Source organism: Pteropus alecto, unplaced genomic scaffold (genome assembly GCF_000325575.1).
Source record: "Pteropus alecto unplaced genomic scaffold, ASM32557v1 scaffold13, whole genome shotgun sequence".
NCBI lineage: Eukaryota > Metazoa > Chordata > Mammalia > Chiroptera > Pteropodidae > Pteropus > Pteropus alecto.
In genome coordinates this window covers 1,651,504-1,676,348 of record NW_006434373.1, presented here as the reverse complement: position 1 = coordinate 1,676,348, position 24,845 = coordinate 1,651,504, and positions in this window count along the sequence as shown.

Below are 24,845 nucleotides of genomic sequence, written 5' to 3'. Positions count from 1 at the left end.
AGCAGAGATATTCACTCCATTTCTAGTGAGGAAGAATGACATGCAGAGGGTGAAGATAAAGGGGGAGGGTGAAGAATTGCCAGGAATAATTCATTCCACCCTTCTTCTGAGCCACATAAGCTCGCAGATCTAAGTCTCCATAATAAATTCACCCTCCATGTGCTCCTAACGTATCCACCTTCTCACTCACTGAGGACCATGTAAAATCAGGAGCAACAGGTCAAGGACATGCTAGAAGCTCCCTCAAAGTCAAAGTCTTCTCTAAGAACCTCAACAAGGCACCACTGGAAACAAGCATAGAACTATCATTTTAAAACCTCGATTTTCATTGTACTCACTACCTGCTTTCTCTTTGGTTCAAATTGCTTTTTTACTTTTTTGGCAACTTGGGTTAAGCATTTATTTTCCAGCCTAATCAATAGGTTTACTTTTGGCTTTTAAATGCTACAACTTCCCTCCTCTCTCTGCATTTTATGACCTTCTCAGACAGTGTCTGATGCTTCTGCCCAGAGAAGGCGACAATTAAATCTACAAGGGGACATGGGGACAGGGTACATAGAAGACAGAATAAGAGCTCTTCTTGGAGGGAAGAGCTCAACTTTGCCAGGAAAGATGAATGAGTACTGCCAAAGGATTTCCAGGCCAAGGGAAAAGGATATGCAAAATCAGAGACAATGGTAATGGTGATAAACGATCATTACTTTAGTATAGCCACGCCCAACTCAGGTGATGTACAGGCCAAATATTGAAGCACGGTCATGGATCCTTTGGTAATCTAGAAAAAAATCTACCAAAATATCTAGGAAAAAATACCTAAAAATATCCTCTATCCCACCGAACTATGGATCGTCTCTCCAGAAAAAAAAAAAAAGTGCATGTGCTCCTGCACACACAGCACACACGTACACCTTCAAGCCTTCAGTATCGTAGCATACAGTTAGAGGACCTACAATTTCAAAGAGTTTGTGGGCCCATCTTCGGGTCAAAAAGTTATTTATGAGCTCACATTTATGGGCTAGTTATCAAATGAATGTGTGAGATTAAGAAGAGAGAAAAATCAAGGATGGCTCATTTTTCTAATTTGATTGATTGGGTGGAGGGTAAGATCATAACATTTCCTAGGAACAGAAGAGCAGGATCTGGGGAAAAGATGATGACTGAAGTTTGGTATGAAAAGTTTATCCATGTCTGAGAGGCAGCTGCTCATTAAGGTCTAAAGCACAGAAGAGAATTGGGGTTTGAAAACTGGCAGTAGGAATCTCAAACATACACGTGATTGGAAGTGTTAGGGCCGTATCACTGTGGCCCTCAACACTCTTGAGAATGGAGAGAGAAATGGACAGTGATGGGTCTGCGGGAGGCAAAGCAGAGAAGTGTGAAGACCAGCACAGAGTCGAGTTTCAGAATCTAAAGGGAGAGTAAGCTCCCAGGAGAGAATGGCCAGAGGGCTGCATGCCAGACAGCTGAGATCGCTGAACAAAAGGCCATGGATTTAGCAACAGGTTCATTATTTTAAAAATTAACCAACAAAATCCATTTTGGGATGCTCAGTCTGCTTGCCTGCCACGTCTGGTCTCTTGGGAGGTGTTAGAACTGAACTGAGGAACAGAAGCTTCCTCTGCAGTGGATCCAATTGAGGAAGCACATCAGTGTCGCTGGCGATAGGTAGAATCTGTCATTTGAAAAAGGCTTCTGACAATCTGTGCCTCTGAAATGCACTTCCCCCACACCCCACACACCTGCCCTCGAGAATTCCTGCTCTTTTGGATGGTGAATTCTGACAACTTAAAATTCTGGAAACGCTGATGGTTCCACAAACTATTTTTTTCCTTGAAATTCATAAGAATTGGACATGGATTTCACTTTCTAAAAGATGTTCATTCTTTACCACCCAGGAGGATGGGCCAGGTGATGCCGTCTGGGGAATTGTAGTCAGCCTTTGCGTAGAGGCTCAGCCTAAACCTCTATAAGTCTGGAGCAGGATCTAAACTGAAAGGATGACAGAGGCTCAGCCAACAACAGACTGTATCTCATTCATTCTAAAATGCATTTTTTTTTTTACATCTGAATATGTATGAAAACCACATACACTCTGCTATCCATGGTGTCATAATCTAATTAGAAACATTTACCTTTCACAGGAGTACATAAATAACTATCTCCTAAAATCAAAAGCATAGACTGAAATAGAGTCAGTGTGTGAAAGAGGCCCAATGTAAGGTAATAGTGATGAGTTCAAACTCAGAAATAAAATAGTTTTTTTTAACATTACAAAAGCCAGACAAGACTCTTCTGGTTCAAGATTTGGCCTGAGTCATTGGCCTATTACCTTGGTATGGGCCAAGTCATTCTGTGACTTGATTCATGTGCGTGGGTGGGTGGGGGCAACCTCCCGAGCAGTGTGGGAATCTGAGGCCTAGGGCTGACCTTCTCACTCCCAGTAAAGGGAACTACAGACCGGCCTGGGGCAAGGATATTGTAGTGTGTCTGGGAGGTTGCCATATTACTTTGCAGTCAAGAACTGAGCATCTGGGGCCAGCTTACTACCACTGAAGTTGAGACCCACTGCTATTTGGTGTACCACCTTGCCAGCCAGTGTGTGTTTAACTTAATTAGAACCACAACAACACTAGTTATTGTCAGTTTCTAACTGACAAACTTTTGTGCTTCAAAAGACGACACAAAGAAAGTGAAAAGATAACCTACAGAATGAGAGAGATTTTCAAATTATATCTGATAAGGATCTAGTGACCAAATATGCAAGGTAGTCTGTAACTCAACAATAAAAAGACAAATGCCTAATTAAAGAATGAGTAAAGGATCTGTCTGAATAGACTTCCTCCAAAGAAGATATATAAATGACCAATAAGCACATGAAGACATACTCAACATCATTGTCATTGGAGAAATGAAAATCAAATCCACAATGAGATACTACTTTATAGCCTCTAGATGGCTATAATCAAAAAGACAGATAGTAACAAGTATTGAGGATTTGGAGAAATTGGAACCCTAATTCTTTGCTGGTTGGAATGGAAAATATCGCAGCCACTGTAGAAAACAGTTTAGCAGTTCCTTAAAATCATCGAGTAAGTTTTAGTATGTTGTATTTTTGTTTTCATTTATCTCAAAGTATTTCCTAATTTCCCTTGTGACTTTTTTTCTTTGATCGATTTATTATTTAGGCGTGTGTAAATTAATCTTCATATATTTGTGAATCCCAAATTTCCTTCTGTTATTGATTTCTAATTTCATTCTGTTGTGATCAGAGAACATACTTTTTAATGACTGTAGTCTTTTTAAATTTATTGAGACTTTATTGAAATTTGTGGCCTAACATCTTATAGATAGTGGAGAATGTTCCATGTTCAGTTGAGAAGAATGTGTATTCTGCTGTTGTTGGGTGAAATGTTCTATAGAAATTGATTTAGTCTAGGTTAAGTCTAGTTGGTTTGTAGTATTGTTCAGGTCCTTTATTTCTTTGCTGATCTTTTGTCTAGGTGTTTTACCCACTGTTGAAAATGGGGTGTTGAAATCTCCAACTATTATTGTTAAATGGACTTTTCTCTCTTCAATTCTATTAGTTGTTATTTCCTATATTTTAGGCTCTGTTTTTGGTGCATGTTGTTTATAATTGTTATATTTTCTTGATAGACTGTCACTTTTATCATCGTATAAAGTGCCTTACTTTGTGTCTGGTAACAATTTTGTCTTAAAGTTTATTTTGTCTGATATTAGCAGTCACTCTAGTGCTTTTTTTTCTGGTTACTGTTTTCATGGTACATCTTTTTCCAGCCTTTTACTTTCAACTTATTTGTATCTTTGGATATAAAGTATGTCTCTAGCAGACAAGATATAGTTGGATCATGTTATTTTTATCTATTCTGCCAAACTCTGCCTTCTGACTAGAGTGTTTAATTCATCATATTTTATGTAATTACTGATAAGGTAGGATTTTCATCTGCCATTTTGCTAATTATTTTTTATATACCCTATGTCTTTTTTGTTCCTCTATCCTTCTATTACTGCTTTCTTTTATGTTAAATATCTATTTTCTAGTGTATGATTTTAATTCCTTTGTTTTTTATTATATATATTTTCTTATTTTCTTAGTTGACCTGAAGACTATCATTAATATCTCAAAACCATAGAATTAACTTGAATTAATACCAATTTAATTCCAATTACACAACTGGAATCGTGCTCTTGTATAACTCTGGTCCCTCTCTATGCTTTGTGCTGTTTTTGTCCTACAAATTGCACCTTTATAGATTGTATGGCCATTGTCACAGATTTATGCTAATTTCCTTTAAACCAGATAGAAGAAAAAAGAGATAAAAAATACTTTTACAGTCTTTTATATTTCTCTCTATAATTACCTTTATTTTATTTATTTATTTATTTTATGTTTTTATGTGGCCGTGCGTTATTTTCTATCTTTTCTTTTAACCTGAAGGACTCTAGTATTTCTTTTAGGGCTGTTCTGCTCTCAACAAACTCTATCTGTTCTTGTTTATCTAGGAATGTCTTAATCTTTCCTGCGTTTTTTTAAATGATACTTTTGCTGGATATAGAATCCTTAGATATCAGATTTTGTTTCTATTAGCATTTTGAAAATGTCGTCCCACTGCCTCTTGTCTTCCATGGTTTTTGATGAGAAACAAGCTTTTGACTTTATTAAAGATCATTTATGTGGCATGAGTTACTTCTTTATTCCTGCTTTTAAGATTCTCTCTTTGCCTTTCCACAGTCTATATATCTAAGTATGAATCTTTTTAATTTATCTTACTTGGAATTTGATGAGCTCCTTGGATGTATAGATTAATGTTTTCATTCCATTGGGAAGGTGTTTTGCCGTTATTTCTTCAAATATTCTTTCTGTCCCTTTTCATCCTCCTCTCATTCTAAGACATCTATTATGTATGTGTTAGTATGCTTGATGATGTCTCATAGGTTTCTGAAACTGTTTCATTTTCTTCATTCTTTTTTTTTTTGTTTCTCAGAATACATGATTTCAATTGATATATCTTTAAATTCACTGATTCCTTCTTTTGCCTACTCAAATCTACTGCTGAGCCATTCTAATATATTTTTCACTTCAGTTATTATACTTTTCAGCTCCAAAATTATTATTTGGTTTTTTAAAATAATTTTTCTCCTTCTGTGATATTTTCTATTTTGTGAGACATTGTTCTCATACTTTTCATGAGTTCTTTGAACATATTTTAAGTAGCCGGTTTAAAGCCTTTTTCTAGAAAGTCCAATGTCTGGGCTTCTTCAGGGGCAGTTTCTATTGATTGATTGTTTTTCTTTCCTTGTATATTAGCAAGACTTCCTACTTTCCTTGCATGTCTCATAATTTGTTGTAGTTGTTGTTGAAAACTGGTCATTTTATATAATACAACATGTCAACTCTGGCAATTAGATTCTCTTCCCTCCTCAGGGTTTGTTGTTGCTGCTGCTTATTTAGTAGATTCTCTAAACTAATTCTGTAAAGTCTGTGTTTTTTGTCATGTGTGGCCACTGAAGTCTCTGCTCACTTAGCTTAGTCAGCTAATAATTAGACAAAAACGTCCTTAAAATATTGGAACCAATATGTCGGGCCGTCTATACTGAGGGGCCAGGTTGGGTGTTCTTAATGTTCTAATCAAGATTCAGCCTCCGATCTATGTTTGGCTAGTTTCAATTCTGAACTTTTCCTGATCTTTGGGTTAATTTTTCCAACTATAGGTTTGCTATTCATCCCTTCAATCAAGAAGCATTTTAGAAGCTTTTATTTAAAAAAAAAAAAAAAAAAGTTTGACCAGGGAACTTTTCATAGCTTAGATCTAACAGAAAATGGATACACTGTCATAGTCATTTTTCAATGTATTAAAGATTTAAAAAAGGAAGAAGTCAGCTGGAGAAAAACAGACATGGAGCCACTGGAGATCTTCCTGAGTCTGGAACAAGACCACTTCCTTTGTCACTTGAGTCCACATTATACAACAGTTACAGCAGCTAAGCCAAGTGTCCCCATATTCAAGTTACAGGTATATACACATGTACCTTCACTGGGTAGTGGCCTGTAGAGGGTGGACGTCTGTCATTTTTATCAACCAAAGTGCTTCACACAGCACTGTACATGTAAGATACTCTCAACAGATGTGATGACAGTGATGGTAGGAGATTGGATTTCTATGTTTATATCTTTCTCTGGTTTGTTCACAGGCTGATATATTCATTTAGACTCTGTTGTCAAAATGGACTATTTCATTCTTATCCTCTGTGCAACTTTGAGAGGATTTCCTCTAGCATTTAGTAAGGGCAGAAATCATTTTGCAGAAATCACTTTGTAAATCAGCCTGATTATTTGGCTCAGTTTACTTTTGAAAGATTTGATGTGGAAGAATTCGTTGCCAAACCTGAGACATACGCTTATTAAAATGCACACACAGAAGCAGGCATCTCAAAACAAAACAAGACAAATGTACTCCCTGTGCTCAGTTTCTTTGTAGTGTTCATTCCTCTGTTCCCAAACATTAGAGGAATAAAGAAGTGTCAACTCTTGTATGCCGCAAACTCAGATCAATGAGAAAGAGGGGAAGGCTCTTTGCCCTTTGCTTCAATATACACAAAGCACAAAACAGTTATTGGACACCAGTAGTTTATGACAAGGCAGGACAAAACAAACAAACAAACAAACAAATAAACAAATCGATACATAGTTCTGTTGGTTTTTAAAGAACCATTCACAAGAACAACAAACAGTCTCAAGCCAGCAGTAAACCTTCAGGCGCAATTCTTATCCCATGTGACTCCCCGGAGGGGGCAACATGGTTGGTTGAGGTTCAAAGACCTGAGCTCTAATTACCAGCATAATTAGAATAAGAACATGTTGCTCACTCCAGAGGGGCCAGCCCCGCGCATCTGGGAGAAAGTGTGTTTAAGAATTCCCATGGAGTCACATGGGAGGAAAGGGACCCCTTGCCAAGCCACCAGCATGGTCTTCAGCTTGTCCTATGTAATTTCATGCCACTGTTTTGAATGTGCTAACGAGGCTCATTATTTTTAGCCGAGTCAGCGAGGGGATCAGATTCCTGCCCCCTGCCTGGATGTGCTGCCTGGGGGAGGGACTTGTTTTCACACAGCCCACAAAACAGCCAGGGAACATCCCTTCCGTGCAGGGCAGAACTCTCCCTGCTTGCATCTCTGCTTCTTCCACATATCCACCCCTTTCAGCATTTGGAATCTGAAAGAGACAAAGGATAACTTGATTAGTGAACAGTCAACTTGGGCAGGAAGAAAAGCCCCTCATTTGGTGCCAGGAACCCCATAGGCCTTAAGTCAGCTAATGGTCTCAAACAGGGGTGGTTGGACACCCACACACAGTGCCCACGCGGACGCTGAAATCAGTGCATGGTGATACCCCGCACTCTGTGCCCTGCATGTACTAGATGTCCTGATAGTGTGAAGCCCAGGTTTTAGGGTCAGACAGGTACTTCTTCAAGGCAGACTCCTTAACCTCTCTGTGACTGTTTCTCAAATGGAAAATACGGATAATAATGGTGCCCATCTCACAGGGATGATGTATCTATTGCCTTTCACACTCACTTGTCAGCTAGAAAGCCTGTGGTAAATGTCAGTTGTTATCATTGTCTGAACTGCATCTGTGTTCACACATGTGGTATCTGCATTGACAATCTTCTACAATTTTCATAACTAACTCTATGACAAAGGGACTGAGTGAGGCTCTTAGAGGCATCAATGGGAGACACAGTGATTCCCTGTTTCCTGATGCAGATAAGAAGCTGCCTTCAAGAGGAATTTAGAAGATGAAATGAATATGACATGGCGATTGTTAGAAGTAGGAAGTTAGAAGAAAGGGGGAATAGGAAAGCCTTGTAGGGTTCTGACTGGAGGCAAAGCCATGGCTGGGACAACACTATGGCATCTAAGTGAGATGTTCAGAGGGCAGGTGGATCATCAATGAGGCTGGAGTGCAGGAAATTGCTCTAGCATGATTGTAAATTTGGGAGAAGGCAGCTTATAGATAGTTTATTGCAGCCATGAGCATGGATAGACAGCCTTGTGGGTCTGTGGAAGGAGAAGAGTCCACGTTTGCACTCAGCCCCAAGGGTTAGGAGTGTAAGACAGGGCAAGGAAAGAAAAATGACCACAGAGGAGACGGAAGAGGTACCAATGGGAAACCAAGAGACCAAAGACCTCAGAGTAATAAGGAAAGGAAGAGTGCTCCATAGCGAAAATGGCCAAGAGACCCTCTGGAGGTAATCACCGCTGGTTCCAGGTAAGGCCAGCTGTGGAGCGGGAAGAGAGGAAACAGGCATTTATGGTTGGAGGAGTGAGTACAAGGTGAGTAAAGGAAGAACTGTAGGCGGAGGAAGCTCGTGAGTTTTAAGAAGCTAGGAAAGACTTTATAGAACACTCCTGGGGGAGATTTAGGAAGATAAAAGTCAAGGCAGCATGGGGCTTGGTGGGTGTCCTAATGAGAGTGCACCTTCTCTTCAAGGATCCCTAGACTTCATGAAAGAAGAAATAGTTTCATGTTGGGTTAAAACAGCCTCAAACAGCTTCTCCCACATGTTCTGGCAGAGAAGGAAATTATCTGACTTGAGAACAGTAAACCATAGTGATTCAGAGTTCTGGCTTTGGAGCCAACCTCCCTGGGCAGGTTCAGTTTGAGGCACTGAAACGTGCCAGCTGGGTAACTCTAGGCAAATTGCCAAACCTCTCAGCATCTCTCAGAACCTCAGTCTCTGGGGTAGAAGGAAGACCAAGAGTGCAGGGACCCACACAGATGTAGGACTCTTGAGAACATGAGTATATTAAAGGCAGGAGCTCTGTGGCTCAGCTTATGTCAGAAAACTAATTCTAAAATCGTGAGATTTGTCTTCCTTAAGCCTAATTTTTAAATGACATTAAAAAAATGCATCACAAAAATCGACTAGGCATATAAGTAAGGTAATTTCCACAGGTAAGGTTGCCGGATTTGGAACTGAAAACTAGACAGTTTAAGACAGAGGAGAACTGGCTTTCATTGTGGGAAAAAGGTTGGACAAATCCCCACTGATCACATGGTTTAGGGCTCAAATGAGATTGCTGATGGCTCTGAGGCCTGACTGGGGCTCCTCATCCCAGCCTCCCAGATGACATGAGAGAGTTCTGGACTTTCCAGTATAAACAGAGACACTGAAAACTCTGGATGAACCTAAGAACCCAGGCATAAGCCACATCAGCCAATGGGCTTCATCTGTAATCCCACCTCAGTATATTAATATTCAACTGTAAACATCTGCTTCGACACCCTCTGACAGGATGCTGACAGGAACATTCAAAAGCTGGTGTCCCATTCTACAGGGGGAAAAAAAATGAAGAGAGACTAGAAAATGGCATATATGAGATCCAGTTGTGGGTCACAGACAATTGCTAGGTGAGCGAATACTCCAAACATTATAAAGTCCATTAACATCCCACCCCATTGTCTCAGGCCTGCCCCCACCACCCTTCCTGTCCACATCAATCATAGTAAGAGTCTGCATTGCAGGGCAAGGCTCTTCTTTTTATATTGATTGATATATCCAAGTGATCAACTGTCATTATGATAGGGTTTTCTTTTTTAATTGGTTAAATCCAGAGCTGCCATTAGGGCTTGGTTTTTAATTCCATCCCTCACTGGTGTTTTATTTAAAAACACACCTTTTCTGACCTCCATGTTATCCTGGCATTCAGAAATGTTTAGCTTCCCTGAACAGCAACATGTGGAACAGCGTATGGCAGACAGATAATTAGAGAAGACAACACTTTTCTTTAAGCCAGAGGTGAGATCTTCAAAGTCATTCTCAATTTGCAGTATTGCTCTAAAAGGCCTTTATGTCATTCTTGCTCAACTCCATTTTGCGCCTTTGGGATGAGTATAAACTTAGAGTCCAAACTGCTGGGTGGTTGCAGTGTCACATTGCATAGACTCATGCACAAAGTTTCTTGTGTTTTCAGATAAAGAATGCAGAGCAAATCGTCCCCTGCCATGTCCACCATTTTCTGAAGCAGTGGCTCTTCTCTCTATTTCTCAAGTTTTAGAGTCATGTCATAAATTTCATCTGTGCTTTTTCAGGAGAGTCGAGGTGGCTGAGGCAGTGGGGATGTCGTTCCATTCACTGGCTATAAACCAGCTCTGTGTGGAAACAAGCTCAGAGAATGCAGGGGGAAAGACCATGACCATCACCTGTGGAAGAAAGACCAGAGGTGACACCAAGACCCTGCTGGAGTGCCCTGGCTCCATTTCCTGGGTGACCCAGCCAGTCTCAATGTTCACTCTTATGCGAAAGATTGAGAGGATGTGCCCCCTTCCCACAGGTGCCCCCCTGCTGTGAGCAGTGACAGAAGGTGGCAGCTTTCCAATACCTGTGCCATCAGTGTACCCGGAAATGCTGACCTTTTTAAACTAACGCTGAGCATCTTCTCTTCAGAGTGTGACAGCACTCCCCTTTTTCTGTGGAAGCAGTTCACTAACAGGTTTTCTCTCTGCCGTTTATTACACATCGAGGGCCAGGTCTGGTGTCTAATAGTTCCTTTTCAGCGAGCTGCCTGCTGCTGACTGTGGAAAGTGTAGGTTTGGCTGCATTGATGGCTCTCGGTAATGGCTGTGATTACACCCTGTGCATCTTCTTCCCATGCCAGCCTTTCAGTAGAGCAGCACATTATGCCTGGATAAGACTCAAAGAGCAGCTTAATATCAGGTTCTCTGGGGCTGTAATAAACGGTTCAAGATCGGGCAGATACAGCCACAGCAATATTTCTGTACAGTCCTCGGGTTAAAACACATCAATTGAATCCATGGGCACTTTTTTGAGTTAAAGCTCAACTTATACATCTGCCTATACCAATGGGAATTGAATGAAAATAAACAAATCCCTTGTATTCAGTCCAGAGCAAGAAAACCCATATACTGCTACAAATCAGCTCAGGAAAACACACTTGTGGGAGCATATAGGGGGAAAAATCCAAAAACCTGTATTGTGTGGTTGCCAAGGAAGCTCTCCTGTACCACAAATAGGATGCTGCATTAGCTGGTTATGTTAGTGCTTTTTCCTTGAACACTCCTGGGTCTCCAGGGATATGCTGTTTTTTTTATTATTTGGGGATGAGGTGGGAGACCTGATTTAATTTGTGCACTCTTACTCATTAAACAAGAGACTCTTGGCCATCAAGCAAGTTTGCGTGTCTTCTCCCACCTCTAGGTATATGTCCTCATGAGGAAAACCCTCTTTTCTTGCCCTTTTGGATATTATGGACACACAGGTATGGTCTGCAGGAAAAGCCATTTTCACAGAACATACGGCTTTCTGCAGCATGGGCTCATGGGCCAACAGACTGGGTTTGGCCCTCAGCCGTGTCACAAACTGAATGAGAGTCTTGTGCTGGCTATTTAGTCTCTCCTGGTCTCTGCTCTCTTATGGATTTGAGGTACTACCTGCATGTACTGCGGTGCAGTCCTAGAACTCGCAACCCAGAGGCAGTGTCAGGCTCCACGGGTCAAAGGCAGAATCTCCAACAACATGCCCACGCTCCAGACACAAGACACGAGTTTGGGGTCCTCAGGTCACTTGCAGTTTTGACCAACTGGCTATAAATCTCCATGACTTCTTCATGTTTGATAATTTACTGGATTGACTCACAGAACTCCAGAAAGTGTTATCATTGTGATTACAGTTTTATTATAGAGGATAAAAATCAGGACCAGCTAAAGAAAAAGGCACATGGGGTAAGATCTGGGAAGGTCCCAAATGCAGAGCTTCTGTGCCCTTTCCCATGGAATCAGCGTATGTCACCCTCCCATACATTGATGGGTTGTTGTCCACAGTTTTTACGGGGGGCTTATTACAGAGGTATGATTGATTGAATCATTGGCCACATGATTAAACTCAATCTCAGCCTCTCTCTCCTCCTGGAGGCCAAAGATTGGGCTGATAGTCCGTGGCCCAAGGCATCAATTCATTAATCGCTTGGTTGTTCTTACTGGCATGGCCACAACCCTGAGTCATCTCCTTAGCATAAGCTCTCTAGGGGCACTCCGGGAATAACAGAGACACTCCTATCTCTCAGGAAATCTCAAGGGCTTAGAGGTTACCTCCCAGGAACCCAGGACAAAGACTAGACAAATTTCTTATTATACAATAATTACAGTAGTCTCTGATAGGAGCATATAGCAATTAAATGAGAAAATGCATATGAAGCATGAATTACAATGTTCATGATCTATGGTTTATATAGTAAGTACTTAATAAGTAAACCGATGTCATCACCACAACCACTGCAATCATCACAGTCCTCATGGATTCACAGGGTCAGTCCAAAACCTACTATACCTTTTTTTAAGATGCCAGCAAACTTTCTAACATGGCCCATTTGATAAATCTTCTGTACATTTATCTATAAATAACCATTTCTCTATGAGCTAAGATATACACCAATTAATTTTTCTAACTGCTTTTCAGAAAAACTTCATTTTTCAGAACCTTAAACTATTTTATTTATGCTAGCTCTCATCTTTGAATTTTATGGAATATTCTGATGTATTTTATGGGAAATTGATTAGTTATCTCGAAAAACCACAGGCAAATCAATATATGTAAACCATTTTCACACTCAAATGTAATTTTATCCTCTCAACAGTAATTCAAAGTTAATATTATTATTCACATTTTATAAGTAATTATTCTGATGAGGCTCAAAAAGATTACATGACTACCCAAGATTGTTAAGTTAGTAAGGGATGGAACATTCTAGAAAACTAACAGAAAGTCATTTGAGAGAAATAAGTACAAGGTGCAGTATTTGGGTTAAAGTGTCAAGCACTGTGCTTGATAGAGAAGAATCAGGATTGTTCTTCCATCTACCCAAAGGACCGCATTGCTCTAGAGCTGCCGGATATATTGTTACTCCAGCAGACCTACAAAGACAAGGCGAGGGACCAAGACATATATCAGATACCAAAGTAAGTTGTGGGACAGGGCATCCTGTAGGAATTTCAAACGAGGTGGTCTAGAACTAGTAAAATGGCTCACTTGCATTAGCATGAGAGGTTTAGGTCAGCTGCGTGCTTGGTAAATGCCTTACAAATGGCTCTCTGGGGGAGGAAAGAAAGCCTGATCCATAGTGTGCCAATTCCCATGGTGTCAATGCTTCCACCAGTGCTGACTTCAAGCCACTGATGCAATGTCGCCAGGTGCAGGGTGGGGAGGAGACGTGCACATCAGCTCTTGAGAGACATTCAGCTCTCCATGGTTTCAGACCAGGGTTCCTATCCTTTTTGAGGATTTTAAGTCTTGACTTGGTCATCAGTCATGTTGAAAGAGGGCAAATAGAAGCAGGTTCTAGAAGGTCTCAGGCACCCAACTGGAGATTCCTTGTGGACCTCGACTTCTAGGCTTGCTCACATAAGTCTAACTACCCACACGGTTACCTAAATCCTATTTCTTTACTCTCAACAATATAATGAAAAAAATTAGTATACTTAGGGTATTTTTCAGTCGGTAACCTTCCATTCCGACACTGGTCTCATTAAATATCTCTCAACTTTGTGTTTTCTGCAGATTTACTAGCCTTATAGGACTTGATATGAGTCACTGACCAAATGTCAGATCCCCAAGGGCCATGCCAGCTTCAGAGCAATTCATGGAAAACAGAAGTTCACGTTGGCTGAGTTACAAAATCTAGGCTAATAGGACTATAGAGAAGGAAAAACTGTGATGTAAACTGTTGAGGTGTGTGAATACAAGGAACTGTCTTGAGGGACCTCAGTATGTCACTGAGGAAAATGGCAGAATTTGTTGGCACATAAATGGGGTGGGGGGAGGGTGTCGTGGAGGGGAAGGAAGGAGAGTCGAAGGACCTCGGCCTCGATACTGGGAATGGGAGAGCTGTGGGAAAGGCCAGGGTGGAGATGATGATCTGTGATAAGTAAGGAGAAAACAGAGCCTAGAACAAGGCATGCATATGGCAAACAAGTGGTTTCAATATCATTCTTCATAATCTCTGAAAAATTTGAGAAAAAAAGCAGCCAATCTGAAACAATGCAATAAAAAAGCATGACAGAGACTCTGATAAAATAAACTCCATGTAAAAATACAGTAGGAGAACATTACATCATTAAAAATGATCTACAAATGGCTATTGTTTTAAAACTAGAGAATCTTTTACACAGCAATCATGACACAGACTCTCCAAGCTCCAGCTCTATGTGTTTCTGTCGAAACTTTGCCTCATTTTCGCTAGTGCTGGATTTTCTGCAGCATTTGGAAATGAAGCTCCCAACATGCATCTGTGGGACAGAAAAACCCAGGCCATAACCTTCAGTCCTTTTCCTGAGAGAAGCCCATGGAACCCACCCCCAGAGCAGTGCCTCTCGGCAGGCTGCCCATTGTCACAGGCTGCCCTTCTCCGTGCCCCACCTCGATCACCACCCCCAGGCTAATTGGCCACTGCTGCTCTCAGCAAGTCAGCAGCCATGTGGCCATACTTAACTCCCTCGCTCTGTGAGTATTTTTAGTGTTTTTTTTCCTGCTAACCCAACTCACAGTCCTGCCGCATCAGTTTGCCTGTAGGAGCAGTTTGAATATCCTGCTGTTAAATATCCTTTGCACTTATATAGACCCTGGCGCAGGATTGTACTGTTGAATACAGTGAAAATGCTTGAGGAGCAAACTGCTCTCTAGGTCAGCATCTCGCAGCTGATAATATGTTGGAGGTGTCCACTCTTTTGTGGGCATTAACTCTATTTAAAACCTGATCCGATCTTGATAACATGATTCCGCTGGTCTCCAAGAAGTCTTCCTGCTTTGTACTGCTGGGCCCGGTGGGCTAGAAGGGGAAAGCCGGATGATGAGCTTTTACTCTCTCCTTCTTCATACAGCCTGGTTCCTTTGCGTTTCTCTGTGAATCTACTCCCTCCACTTGCCTCTCTCTGCCTCTCCTCTGCTTCCTGTGCCTCCTTTTACCCTAAGATACTGGCTGGCAGGCTCATGGTTTCAGTTTGCTCTGACACTAAGCTGCTGGCAGTGTGAAGGACCACATGACAGGGGATAAGCCTGGTGGGGACGGACGGAGGGGGATCAAGCCATTGGGCTCAGAGACCATCAGAAACTATGTAGGGGTCAGTTTCAGCTGGCCAATGGACTAAGAGTTCAACTGCAGAGTGAGTGAGGAGCACGTAGAAGTTCTGCACATGGACGATTCTTTCAAAGACATTAGTGGTATATGCGGCCTAGTAGCTTCCAAGGTCAGGAGAGGTGAGGTGAGAAGGCAGAGAATGGGTGAGACCGATTTTCTTTGCCCACAGAGAAGAGTGTGAATCACTGATGGACAAGATATGGAAGGGCTGGGGTTTCAGTGCTCAGGGGGAACATTGATTTAAAATTTTAGGATTTAGATTTAAATTTTAAAGATCCTAAAACCTAATTCCTCTTGCTCAATCAATCAGAAAACATCCATTGCCCAGCCTGGATCACTTTCCTGGGCGCTCTTCACTTCCAAAGGCTGGTACTTTGTATGTCTTTTATTATCCTTGTGCGGGTAGTTATAGCAATTGATAGGGAGGAAAGTCTCTGAAAATAGATCTGTATTTTACAATGGGACTTTCAGTTTTTGATACTGGTCCCGGGATAAAATCCCACTTGACTTTCGAGGCTTAGCTCCCATCTTATCTCCTTCATGAAGAGTTTCCCCAACCTTCTCCCTCCTTGCCCGTAACCACCCCCACCCTGGCCAAGCCATTCTCTGGATCTTGCATCTTCCCAAAGCACTTGCTAATCTCCCATGGAGCCCAGGTCCACGTGTGCTGTCATCAGGGCATTGGGTTTGCTTCCCCTGACAGGGTGTGAGTCCTCAGGACAGCCAGCCACTATCTTCGCTCTTAGATCTAGCACAGTGCACACAGTGAGTGGGTGCCCAATAAATGCTTCTTAAACTGATCCAAATTACTACCTCAAGTACAGCCACATACAAATGGAGCTGGGTGTGTAGCATGTTATCCTTACTTCGTGGCATTGAGAAAAGGAAGTTATTAGCAAAGCAATGGGATAGATACTCGGTTCTAGATCCCATTTCTCACTAGAAATTATAAGGAAAAAGCCCCTCAAATTCTGGAAGTGTCTTGTCTGCCATTATCAGAGAGTGAGAAATTCTCCCTTGAAGGGAGAGGAAGGACTTTCCTGACGTCAGTCACTGGGGAATTGATAGATGGCTCCTGGGACAGGATTTGCAGATTGGGGTGGCAGGCCTTGACTAGAGGGAGCTCCTTTCGGTCTGCGCCATGCTCTGAAAAGCTGAGACCCTGAGGAGATGGGGGACCTGGGTGGTGCAGAGAAAGGTGCTCCTGCTTCAGGAGGGGGGCCAGGTGGCAAGGAGAGAAGCTGGCTTTGGGCATCTGCGGGAAGGTACATCATATCTGGGACATCAGGGCTAAACATCTCTCGTTTGAAGTTCTCCCATCCCTGAACCTATAGTGAGGCCACACTCAACATTACAGCCATCGTATCAAGTGTGGAAAATCAAGGGTAGGCTACAAAACATGTTTACTTGTCGCTCTTCATGTTCTCCATGCTGTACCCACAATGTGGTATAGCTCAGCCAAGTGGGCACAACCTGCTAGTTTCTTGAAATTCACAGTCAGTCTCCTGGATCTCTCTACATTATTGATGAGCCAAACCAAAGAGCTGAAAGGTGGGTAGAGGGGTGCATTTCCAGAGTTCCCATTGTCTCAAAGCACTTGTCATTTCATATATTCCCTCTAGAATCCAGAACTGTTTCACATTTTTAATTTCAGTGAGGGAAAGCCACCTGACTTGAGGCCAGTCTCGGAATCTCAGTAAACCATTCTGGCCATCCACAAGACTGACAGGATATTCACTTGAATCTCTGTGTTGAAATGATGTTCACCTGGGGACCTTCTTCCTCAGGCTCCCCAATGGTCTCGGGTTAAATTTCTAAAATTTGATGTCTCATCTGACCCCTACAACTTAAACTCCTTCAAACAATCACAGATCTGATACTGCAGTGCATCCAGAGGGGAAGGGCTCAGTGCAGACCTGCTTCTCCTGTGGAGAACCCGGCCCGATTCCCAGTCTGTGGGACCAGGCTCCTTATACTCAAAAACATCAAGACGAATCAGTGGAAGGACTTTAGAAGCACCCTCTTTGGAGATGTGATCTCAATCTCACCTTGCAGGAACCAGCCAGGAACCCAGCATCCAGGGACCGTGGATGCCCTGAGAGACAAAGGTGACAGTTCTGTATCCAGTGACAGGTTCTCATTCAGTGGGAATCAGAGCTATTAGGAAGAAATAGCACGAATCATGTCCACAGGCATTGATTCTGCCTGCCTTTTCTGGAGAGATGGGCGATTGCCTTGGAATGTTAGAATAGAAAGAGCAGAACTCTCACTTGCCCTCTTACCTGAAGGAGACTTCTTTTATGTGCCAATGAAATATGCCTCACGTAACTGTACTCTCTAGAGTGGTAATGAGATTCAGTTGGAGTATTTTCTTCAGATAGGAAGTGACCTGCAGAACCAGCGACCTTGAAATCAGCAGCCTTCACGCAATCGTGAGAGCGGCCTCCCAACAGCAAGTTTCTTGGCACAGCAGCCCAGCGAGCACTGCCGCCTCCTGAGTGACCTCGTTTCTTTGTACAGCAGGGTCCAGTCATAGGATTAGTTCTGGAACTAAGAAAAAAGTTGGAGGTGAAGCATTGCCTACTAGAAATCTGTAATTCTCCAAAGTGTGTTCATGCAAAACCTGCCTTTATCTGTTGAGTCCTTAGTTCTGTCTGTATCATGTCCTGCCTGAATTTTGCACAACAGTCACCTAATAAGTCACCCTGCTCACAGTCCCATATGGTTCCAAAGCACGTCTGCTCAAATGTCAGAATTCACTTGCTAAAGGCCAGTCCGATCATGTCAGTCTCTGGCTTGAAACTCTTCAACGGCTTCCCATGGCCAAACGCAATCACCAGCATGACCTGGTAAGCCTGTCGGGATCTGCGCCCTGGTGACGTCCTAAGACACTTCTCTAGTACAGATCTTCAGCTCCCATTTGAAACCTCACTGTGCCTTACTCTGTGTTCTTACAGCCAAAATGAATGTCGAATTGTACTTGCTTTGAAATTTTCTTGGTCCAAGCTCACCTTTAGAAATTTGATGGCTCTCCACTGAGTTCTGGGGCAGAACACAAATTATGTAGGAAGGACTCTGGGCATCTCATCCCTACACACTTCCAACTCTCCATCAGCAAAGACCTGAGGTCTAGAGGAACTAAAAATAGTTTCTGCATGGCTCAGTCTGCAACCAAGGGTACACGCAGCTTCCAGAAGCCCCACGAAGATTTCGTCTGTGACTAAAGCTGTACAATATGAAAACTAGACAGTTGGCTCTCCCTGAGGCTGGACATCCCTGCTCCGACTCCTTCGTGCAGAGCCAAGCCCCAAAGCTCTGCTGACACGCCTCCGGGCCTCCAGGATGGGCTCATCCGGGGACAGGTTCCCACGAAGGCTCTGGTATTAGGTGTCCAGTTCCCAGGGCCCTGAGCCTCTGACAGGTCCCACGCGGGCAGCGCAATCATTCAGATGAGCTGAAATCCATCATATAATGAGTCCCATATGATACTCATCTTTGAGGAGACATGAATAAATCATTGTGCCCAACAGGAGACTTGTGCCCAAATGGATGGGAGGAGGCATGGCCACACTTTGATGAGCAGTGCTGGGGGACAGCAGTGATTTAACGATGAATGCGCCTTTCTGTTTCGACCCACTAAGTCCCTGGCACCTGTTGAAACTAGACCTGGGCAAAGGGCACAGCCCTGCAGCTAAAGAAAGACGACAGGAACAAAGCCGTCTGCTATCAGAGATCCACTCAGCCAAGCTGGCGGACATGCAAGCGGCACAAAACGTTTCTGCGAGGCCAAGAACCTGAGTAGCCCCCCTGCCTGGGAGACAAGCTCGCTCGTTCACTTCCTCTCCTGGGGCCCCCCGTCCATCCAGGCAGGCACAGTTCTGTCCATTTTGCCATTCTTCAGTGGGATTCTCCTTTTGACCAATATTCTCCACCACTTCTGTAGGGAGACGGTGCGGCACGGTGTTAGAATGTGGGCTTGGGATGTAAGTTCAAGTTCTTGACCCCTGTACTCCCTCACCAGGCTGTGATGTTAGGAACAGACGTCGTTTCTTGGGGCCCCAGAAACTTGGCAAGTTTAAATAATATGAAAAATAATGTAACCTCATGAATCCTGCCATGATACCTTGGCCTCTGGTCTTTGATGAGCCTAGATATCACATAGAGGCCAATATTTCCAAATGCCAATATTTTAGAGCGCCTCCAAAGTTCTGCTTCCTGCATATTGAGCCTATTCATTTGTATTAATTTTAATCCAATTTGAACTCTAATCATACAGAAAGGCTCGGCTTTCTGAGACCCAGAGCCTTACTAGAGTATGAGCATGCTTCATAAACGACAACAGACTAACGTGGGAATGCCACATAGAACCCAAATATATTTTGGCAAATGACTCCTACCATGACTGAGGGAATACTTAATCAATATGTATTTTAATAAACATGTCAGTCACATAGAAATAGTTGTCCTGGTCACACGTGGACCAGCTGCCCCCAGGACACACAGAGGGCCTGGCCAAGCAGCAAATAGACACTGCGCCACAAGTAGTCACAGCACACAACCTGTGGAATCCCAAATCCCTGGACAGAGAACCAGAGACAGATGGCTTCTCTAAAGATGGGGAAGGGTTCCCGGGCCCTCAGCTTTGCCATTCCTACTTGCTCTAGGGTCCCACCGCAGTGTCACCCACTAAGTGCTTCCCTGATGCTGGGAAGAACACTGATTCAGAGGCCCTGCCTTGGACGGCAGCTTCTTCAGACCCAACTCCCATGTCTAGGGTGCCTAAGTTGCTAGTTAGACCCTCATTCGATGTTTTACTCCTCACTGTAGCTCTCACCCTTTCTTCCCCAGTCTTCTGTATTCATGTCTGGGCTGCCCTGACAAAGCACGGCACATCGGGTGACTTGAACAATCGGAATTGATTGTCTCACAGGGCTGGAGCCTGAAAGTTTGAGATCAAGGTGTTGGCAGGCAGGAGGGTTGGTTCCTCCTGAGGCCGTGAGGGAGAATCTTTTCCGTGCTCTCCCCCAGCTGCTGGGGATCTCTGGCCATCCTCGGAGTTCCCTGACTTGTAGAAGCATCACTCTGATCTCTGCCTCTATCTTCCCATGGCTTCTCCCTGAGTGCTTCTCTGTCTCTTCACATGGCATCCTTTTTATAAGAACACCCACCTTCCTCTAGTATGACCTCGTCTTAACTAATGACATCTGCAACAACCCTATTTCCAAATAGTCACATTCTGAGGCACTGGGAGTAATGACTTCAACATATGCATTTGGGCCACGGTCCAACCCCTAATAGCTTTTAACCTGTGTTTCTGGCTCTTGATTCTCTAGACCAGGGGTCTCTAGGGTCTTTAAACTTCTTTGTTTATTTACTCCTAACACTTGAAAACTATGCACCTCGTCATTCATTTTTAAGATGATATTTACGTTTTTATGGCATAATTTTAAATAGTTGCACTAGATATATTGTTCTAATATACTGTATGTTGGAACTACAGAATTTAGCTTATTTTATTTATAACAAATTTTCACCACATACATTAATGAGAAAATCCAATTCTCTTTATCAGACCAGTCGGCCCAACCAGATGTATCTTCTGCGTTAGTCAGGGTAGCTAGGTTATGCTGCTATAACTAACAGCCCTGGATCTCACCACCTCACACAAGAGGGCTCCGTGTTCACTGTGGATCGTGGGTGTGGGGAGGGTGTCTGCTCATCACAGGCACTCAGAGCCCTTGGCTGAGGAGGACTCCTTAGCATGGGGTTAAATTACTATGTCCAAAAAGAGAAAGTGGGGTCAAGAACAGAAATTAAATGCATACTTCCCTTCTACTCACCTATAGTGGCTGAAACAAGTCACATGGCCATCCCTAACTCCAAGGGGAAAGTAAATTTTAATCAAATGTCCCAGGAGGAAAAGAATCAAATCATTTGGAATTATTATCAGAAAAAAAAATTAATTATTATCAGAAAAAAAATGATGACTTCATTTTTAGTCCACATGTATGAATACATGATCCTGTGCAGTCCTCTGAATTCTATTTATAAGATATGTAGAGACAGACAGACAGATGCACAGGCGGACAGAGAGGAGGATCATAGCTTTGCCACCTTCAATAGTTTTGCGTTGTGCGGTTGCTCTCTCAGGAGCAATGCCCTCTCTAGTTGTCTCTTTGTCTGGGGCCCCGAGATTTTTAACAACCCTGTGTTGACACTCCACAGCAAGATTGGGACAAAGAAATATTTGCCTTTCTTTTGAATGTGGGAGAAAGGAGAGAAGGAAGAGGAAGAAAGAATGAAATGGCAGACAGTAGGCACATTTTTCAATCACACTAGGAAACTGAAGCTCTGGAAAGTTAGTCCATTAAAGCCACTGTGCCCCTGGACAGAAGAATATCCTGTATGCATCCAGGAGTGTAAAGACCACTTCTCACATAGACCTGCAGTACTTGCTTTTTCCTGTCTGTACTAATTAAACTCTCTTAGTTGATCTGTGGCCTCCCTAACTCTGGAGGTATGCTCAGCCCTTATCCTCTACAGGGGACCCCCTGGTCCTGCCCTTGTCAGCCTAATGTTAGCTCGAATTCTGCTGTAATCTGATGAAGCTTCTTCCATATGCCAGCAATTTACAAACATTTTCAGCATCAGTATTCTTTTTTCAAATTAAATCTTTCGGGAAGCTCAATATGAGGCAGACAAGGGTAAAGGTGCTCTGGCTGAGAAAGGCGGGGATGTTGGACACCCAGGCCCCCCTAGGGCTCCCCACTAGGTGCCCCAAAACAGTCCTGAGACCCTTGTCTGGAGGGCCTTCCCAGGAGTTCCTGGAAGCACCCTTTGAAAACTGCCACAGAGCATCAAGATGTTTACACAGATACTTTTAGAAAAGCAGGCGTGTCTTCTGTTGGGTCACTTTACTTTGAAGCAACCACATTGCAACTGTGTAGACGAGCCCTCTGCGAGCAGTGTTGTCTGCATCATTTCTGCCCAAGTAGTCACGTCAGATATTGTCATTTGGTCACATTCAGGAATCTGGTGGTACTTAAGGCCCTCATTTGGAATAAAGGATTGTGTCAGCATTTCTGTTCTGAATTCCTATTTTCAATGATTTATAATGAAGCATCTTTTTAAAATGGCTTCAGCTGTTTGAGCTATATGCAGCCAAGAGAATAGATCCTAGGGCTTTTTTAGCACTCCACTAACTATGAAATTGTTTGATTTTTACAAAACATATTTAGCAAATTGTTAAAAGTATTGGCTAAACACAGCATTTCATAAATGAAATGTTGAAGTGATCAAGATGTTGAACTTTAAAATCATCTGCTTTCGCTGAACAGTGCCTTTTTTTTACAAAGTTCAATAAGAATTTTTAACATAATTTTACACAACATTATAAGTGCATTGATACATGTTGTAAATATCACGCCACTACACATTCTAATTACCTGATTACATTCATTTACATTAAATTTGTGATTAAATATAATTTCATGCTTATTGAGTGACAGTCCTTCTGAAACACTGCTTCCTACTCTCCGTTGCAGTGTGTGAAACCAAGTGCAACCCAGACCTGGGATGTCTGCAACCACAATTAGTAAATCCCATCCATTAAATCACAGTCTCTCAAGTACAACTACAGACAGAGAAATCATGTATCATGGAGTTAGCCTGTATGAGGGAGGTGTTAAGACAGAGATCCTTGTTTCTGTCACTTTGATCTTTTGGGGTCCTGAGACACATAGTAAAATAAGTTTTGGCTTTGTCTTAAGAATTAGGAAAATTTACCTGTGTTATGATGACAGCTACGTTAAGGGAAGTAGGTAATAGAAGTCACTTGCCTTTATTCAGACCAAGTATTTTTAAGTCATAAGAATCTTGACTTGCAACATTTTATAGTCTTTTTCCAAATTCTCTCTCATCTCCTCTCATCACCATAGCAACCCACATCCTCTGGCAAGTCTGAGGATATTATCAGATCAGCTAGAAGGGGGAGTCTTAGCCCTGAATTTGGCCTTGAATGACTAATTTTATCTTCTTCTTGTGAGCATTTAGCCTCGTGTGACATTTCAGCAGCCAAGCGTACACAATGAAAGCCTTCTTGGTGGATCTTGGCTTCCCTTGATATCTTGATACTAAAGATTTGTTTAAGTTCTCCCCTATGGATAGCATAGAAAGATCAGAAGAAACCAAAACTACCTGTGTCTTGCATATGAACCACAGAAGGATGCGGGTAGAGGCATATGTTCTGAAGATAAGACAGGTAGACTCATCTTGTAGCCCAGAACAGCTTCACCTGGTCCCGCTGCCTAAGGCCGTGTCTATGGTAACTCTTCATGTCCAACTGGAGCCCTCTCCACAAAGCATAATCATTTAAATTAAACAAAACACAAGCTTTCCTCACTGAAAGGAGATGAAGGAGGGCACACTAGTGATGTGCACACCTGAGTATGCATGAGATTTACTTTGAGGACTTGTTAAAACACAGATGGCCAGGATGGACCCCCAAATTTTCTGATTCAGTAGGCCTGCTAATGTGCATTGCTAATGAGCTCCTGGATGAAGCTGCCCCTGCCGGCCTGGATGGGGGTCTCCTCTCAATAGTGTGGAGACATTGTAGTGGCTTCGCATACACGTGAGCCTTGGACTTGAACTTCAAGGACAACACTAGGATCTAGGTCTGAACTCTCCACCTAGGCCATGCCTACCGACGCTGGTACGGGGGGTACCCCTTTTCTATTTCCACTACTCCCTTGGATTGGCAGCTCCTTATTTACAAAGAGCAGTGTCACTCGTCACTCACCTGGAAGAAAAGGAAAATAGCATCTCTGCAGAGCCACATTCCTCCCCAGAAACCAATTTATAAAATAGTTGCCAGAAATCACCGGACTTAGGGATCTATTCAATTGATCCAACTCACTGAGTATTTGTTCCGGGCCTGTTCCACAGGAAAGATTTTCAAAGTTGAATAAGACTTTTCCTTAAGGAACACATGTGTTGAAGATTTCTGTGACTTGGTCCAGGTCCAGAAACATTTTTCCGTGGAAAAGATTTATACTTGGGGGATAATATTTTAAAATTTAAATCTTTTCATGTAACTCTATTACAGGTATAGAAGGAAACTGAATGATTATTCTTTCCTCACATTTCGCTCCAAAAAATGGAGTTCATTGCTTCTTTCTATAGCTCAGCTAGGCGAAGTTCTCCTGAAATCTGACATTCTGTTGGTATTCAAAATAAGCAAAAACGTGTAACTGTTAAAATAAACATCATTTCTGGAAGCAGAGGGGGTGGCAGGAGGCAGATTTACCCCCTATTTGGAATCTTAAATACTATTTTATATTTCCCACATCGGTGAAAGAGGTGCAGAGTAAAGCATGCAAAAACATTGTTTTGGAAGCAAGTGCTTTTTGATAATACTACTATAATCACAAATAACCACCGGTTTACTAACATCAAAATGTTGGTACCCCACATTTCCTGCATTACTCATGCAGGAGTGCTGAGCTACTTCCAAATGGGAGAACTCTCCTCTAACGCAGAGCCTGCACGCACCTGCCTGGCCTCCGCGGTTGCGGCTAAGTCCACTGCAATTTGCTCGGCATGACTGTTCTCCACCACAGAGAGGGATGGGAGAGACCCTGTGAGTTATCATTTTCCATCAAAACAGCTGCTGGTAA